Here is a 6,000-nt window from a genome sequence, read left to right as displayed (position 1 = left end):
AATTCGAGCTAAAGCAAATTGGATTGAGGGAGGCGAAAGAAATACAAATTTTTTTCTTGGTCTGGAAAAGTTGAATAGTAAACATAAACAAATCAAAAGTTTACTTACAAACTCAGGAGCCATAGCAACAAACTCTCCCGATATTTTAAGAGAGCAAGTAACTCATTTTAAAACCCTTTATGCAAATAGTCTATACCCGCTGAACAAATCAAAACGTACCTTGACAGTACTGAAGTGAACACACTTTCTGATGACGAAAAGGAATTCTGTGAAGGTAATGTCACCATTGATGAGTGCAAATCTGCGCTTGTAAAAATGAATAGAAACAAATATCCAGGGAGATTTGTTTCTATTCATTTTTATGAATCTTTTGAGACGAAACGTTTATCATGTTCACAAAGACTTTGGGTGATTACTTTATTATTTAAAGGAGGAGATAGACAAAATTTAAACAACTGGCGTCCAATTACGCTTCTTAACACTAGTTATAAAATATTTGCTCATGTGCTTAGTAACAGGCTACGGGTAGTTATAGAAACATTAGTTAATACAGACCAAAAAGGACGTTTTCCTGGTGAGAATGTCCGTCTAATAGAAGATCTTATCTACTACACTGAATGCCATGATATTAAAGGGGCAATGTTGATTTTGGATTTCAAAAAAGCTTTTTGATTCAGTTAGCAGAAATTTTATGTTTGAGGTTATAAAAAAATTTAATTTTGGAAATTCATGGTGTTGAATGTGTCTCAGGTAACAATGGATGGGTTTCAGAAAGTTTTGTTATGGAAAGAAGGATAAGGCTCGGATGTCCTTTATCTGCACTTCTCTTTATACTCGTTGTAGAAATTATGGCAGCTAAAGTAAGAAGTTGTGATATTTACAAGGGAATTAAACTGCCCAATAAACCAATGAATAATCCTATAAAAGCTAGAATTAGCCAATTGGCAGATGATACTCTTATGTATGTTGGAAACGAAAATAGTCTTAAGGTTGCTCTCGACATAGTTGAATTATTTTCTAAAATATCAGGCATGGCATTGAATAGGCATAAAACTAAAGCATTTTGGATCGGAAAATGGAGAGATAGGGTAGATGAACCACTGGAGATGTGCTAGGTGAAACATCCAGTAAAAATTCTAGGAATCTATGTGGAATACGACTCGGAGCCATGTACCAATAAAAACTGGAACGACAAATTGTTAGATATTGAACAAACGCTAAAAATGTGGAGCTTAAGAAATCTTTCATTGTATGTTAAAGTTACAATATTAAAGAGTCTAGCCCTTTCAAAACTAACATATGCCACAAACATAATAAATGTACCAAAATATGTTATTACAAAGGTCACAAGTTTGATTTATGGTTTTATCTGGAATAATAAAAATGAAAAGATAAAGAGAATGACGTTAATAGGCGATGCAAATAAAGGAGATATTAAAATGCCAGATTTTAACCTACATATTTCATGGATTGTTTCATGGATTAAACGTCTTCTGAATGATGACGATGAAAAGTGGAAAGTTATTCCAAAATGCTTAATCGAGACAATTGGTAAAGTAAATGTAATGTTTAACATGTCCTGTCTGAAACACACCGATAGAGATAAGTATGACCTACCTGTGTTCTACAAAAATATTATACAAGCATGTGCTGATTATAACAAATGTAGCAAGAAACCGATTGGAACATAAAATTATATTTTTAAATGAGCAATTATGGGGTAATCACTTGATTCAACTTAAAAATAAATCACTCTTTTACAAACATTGGATTGAAATTGACATAATCTGTATCAAAGATATTGTACACAAAAATGAGTTTTTAAAGTCAAATGATTTACTAAAAAAATTAAATTTAAGTCAAATTGGTTCAAATCCTGGTCCTTTATTCGGGTTTAATTTGATAAGTTCATCTAGTATGCTCTCTTCACTAACTTCGGACAGGAAAAACATGCTTGGTTGAAAATGTCTAGAGTTGTAAAAAGATTTTAAAATCTCAGAGCTAGTATCAAACATAGAATTATTGCACATAGGAAGTTCAGATACTATGTTAGAGGCAATATTTGTAAAAAAGGTATTGAAATGATTAGCTATAGTACAATTATTAAAGCAAGCCTTGCCATAAACATTTAAAAAAAAAAACTTTATTACTTTCCTTACTCTTAGTACTGTATCCAATGTTCTTTAGGTATTTCCAGAGATTTTTTGGGTTATTTTTGTTTTCTTTTATTTTATCGCGATAGAAATTAGATTTTGCTTTCTTAATGTCTCTTTGAACTTTATTTCTCAACATGCAATATTGTTTATAAAGTATAGTGCCCCATTCAATCCCAATATCTTTAAAAGTGTTTCAAATGTTACTAGCAATACGAGTACGTGCCATCTTATGTCCAATTTCAAACAGTTTAAGTGACGAGTATTGCAGCGGCATTCTGGGCACTCTGGACTGTTTTACTCCTGGTGCAGAAATAACAAAAATCAAAATGGTAGTTCTAGCAAAACGGCTCTATTCAAGATGAAATCAAAATTGAAAAACTGTGCACAACCAGGAAACATAAAAAAAATCACATGCCCTGCTTAATGTATCTGCTAGATGTGTTTTCCCGGATGAAAATTAATCTCTGTATCATACTTCTGAAGTCGCATGAGTAGTGTCTGTAACCTCTGTGGAGCTTTGTAAAGTGGTTTACGAGTTATCTTTTCTAATGATTTGTACTCGGACTGCATCACAACTTTTCGCCCATAAGTATATTGGTGGAATCTTTCCAATCCCCAAAATGGTGCAAACAACTCCTTTTCTATCTGTGCGTATCTAGTTTCGGTACCTGTAAGAGCTGTACTAGAGTATGCTATTGGTTGCCCATCTTGCATGGTTGCAGCTCCTAGACCAGTTTCTAATGCAGCAGCTTGCAACACTAACGGTTTATTTTTATCCTAATAGTTTGCTTTATGTTCGCAATTATCTGGTCATGTCTCTTCGGTCAGTGATATGACACTCCTTTCATGTTTTTTTTCACAGCGGCTGGCACATTCGCTGAGTTGAAGCATGAATCTACTGAGGTAGTTGACGAAGCCTATAATTCGTTTAACTGCACTAACATCTATCGGTTTTCCATCTGCAGCACTGCTTGTATTTTGCCTTTGTCTGGCTTGAAATCTTGATCAGATATCACATGTCTAATAAAACGACTTTGTTTATCCCTAGTTTAGCTTTCTGTTTGTTCAATTTAAGCCCCTTCTTTTGTCATCTTTCTACGAGGCCCTGAGATTGTTGTTGTAGTCTCGTATTGCTGCTTCTACTGTTTCACTTTTCCGTATACTAGGATGTCATCAGCTACTGACTTTACTCCGGATAAGTTTTCGAGTGCTTCTTCTTGCCTTTGCTGATACTCTTCTCCTGCGCATGCTATTCCAAAAGGCATACGTTTGTATCTGTATCTCCCATATGGAGTGTTGAATGTTGTAAGGTATGAATTGTTCTCAATCAGCCAGAATCTGTCTTTTACATCTAAGACACTGAATACATTGACCTGGTGGATATCTGGTAATATCTCGTCAATAGTTGTCATTGGGTAATGTCTGCGTTTGATTGCAGCATTGAGGTCTCGTGGATCTAGACATATTCTAGAGTAATTCCATATGAATCCAACACACGTTGTTGCCCGACCCCCTTCAAATCACCCAATATTTTGCATGTTGGGGGTTCTACCTAAGATAACCCAAGAGTGACATTTTTGGCTCCGCGCCAGCATTTTCTGATCAGTTAGAGCAATTTGAAATTTTCATGCGATTTGGCTAAAAAAACTCGCCTTCTGACTGACAACTGCTGATATGTCTCTTGAAACTCACCGTATTGGAGAAATTCTGTTACCGTTGAATAAAGGAGACGATTCACTTTCAAATGATATGCAACTCAATGATGTCCGAACTAGTGAGAATTATATAGATCAAGTCACGTGACCTTGACCTTTGACTCAAAATATCACAAAAGTATATATCTCGATTTTTGGAAAACTCACACCTCAGTTTGGACACTTAGCCCACATGATGCCTCTAAAGTTTTATTGTGGAAAAATGAAATATATTAACTCTAGACTACATTTTGTGCCTAGGTATTGATAGTTTCACTGAGGTTCCAGGAAATCTGCTGATAGATTCTATGAAACTGGCACCATAGTATAGTAAAAATCTGGGGCCTTGTGACCATTTTTCTGGGACCAAGGTTTCACTGCTGATTTAGCATCACTAGGGTATAAATAAGAAAATTGAGCGAGGGAGAACCTCCAGAAAAAGGGTGGAACATATTTTTTTGGCGGCCATTTTCTAAATGGCCGCCAAAATTATGATATTGACTCATAACTTCACTTATATCCAATGAAAAAGGGCAAATCTGGTGTCTAACTATATGTTATTAGTGTCAGTGAAGCCAATGAGATAGGTTTCGAAAACGTAAAATGGCAGCAATATTGAAACTCAAGATGGCCGCCTTAAAAATGGTCAAAAAATTATTTTTCAGTATAATTCCACATTTCCTCTATGGAAAATGGTAAATTTGGATCTAATCATATGATTTTGGGCTCTCTGAATACAATAAATATAGTTTGAAAAAGCTAGGATGGTAGTCATTTTGAAATTCAAGATGGCCGCTATAAATATCCTCAAAAATATTTTAGTTTGTAATTCCACTAAATTTGGTGTTTAAGCATATGTAATTGGGCTCTTTGAGTCCAATATACATGACACCAAAGGTAGGATTGCAGAAGGTAGGATGGCAGCCGTTTTAAAATTGAAGATGGCCGCCACGAAAATTGTCGAAAATCAATATTTTGTTAATTGTTTAATTTTTTCGTAGCCGAAATGGCAAACATTTCGTGTCTAATCACATGTTGTGTCTCTCTATATATTGATTTTTGACAATTTTCATGGCAGCCATCTTGAATTTCAAAATGGCTGCCATCAAAGCTTTTTGAAATCATGTTTATTGAACTCAGTTGACACAATAGCATATAATTTGACACCAAATTTAGCATTTATCATGAAATAGAAGTGGAATTACATACCAGAATATTCATTTTTTGATGGTTTTTATGGCGGCAATCTTGAAATTCAAAATGGCTGTTATTCTAGATTTATGAAACCTCATCAGAAAATGCTGGCACGGAGCCAAAAATTTCACTTTGGGGTTATCGGTTATCTCAGGTAGAACCCCAACATGCAAAATATTGAGCGATTTGAAGGGGGTCGGGCAAAAAAGTGTGTTGGATTCATATGGAATGACTCTAGTCTTATTCGGCGAAAGAAGACGAAACACTGTTTACCCAAAGTGTAGCTCTTGTTACTTTGGTAATGATACCTTCATGTTCTAATCGGTCCAGTTCACATTTTAGCTTATCTTTTACTGCTACCGGCACTTTCTGTTGGGCATGGATAATTGATTTTGCTTGCGGATCGACTTGTATATCATATATTCCGTTCAGCTTGCCTAAGCATGTGAATAAGTCTGGAAATTCTGCTAAACGGTCGATCATCAATGTTAAGTGCAGATACATCTTTGTTTTCAACATTCTTTGTGACTTCCCTAACATTTTCAGGTTTTATGGAGAGTAAGTCCATTTGTTGTATAGCTCTACAACCCAACAGAGGTCCACCAATCTTTGGATTTATCATTTTGACTTTGCATTGTCCCACAGGTTTGAGACTTGAGATGTTGTACATTGTCAGCACCTTAGATATTTATATGATAATGCTCTCTTCTGGTAAGCTTTGCTGGTTGATGAAATTACACGTTGCGCCTGAGTCAAGTTGAAATTTTACTGCTTACTGTTTCTTTCCTAACATCATCGTGGCAAATAGCTTGCATGGTTCTTGGCTCAGCGTGTGTATTTCTACTAAATGTAAGTTCTCATAGTCGGATGAATTTCTATCCATATGCGTGTACTTTTTTTCTCTTTTGCCTGCATTGTGTGCAAAGTGATTTCTTTTAGGACATACAGTAGAGGTT

The sequence above is a fragment of the Anneissia japonica genome, unplaced genomic scaffold (genome assembly GCF_011630105.1).
Source record: "Anneissia japonica isolate Jap-2015-1 unplaced genomic scaffold, ASM1163010v1 scaffold581_len1011336_cov187, whole genome shotgun sequence".
NCBI classification, from domain to species: domain Eukaryota; kingdom Metazoa; phylum Echinodermata; class Crinoidea; order Comatulida; family Comatulidae; genus Anneissia; species Anneissia japonica.
This window is presented reverse-complemented; position numbering follows the sequence as displayed.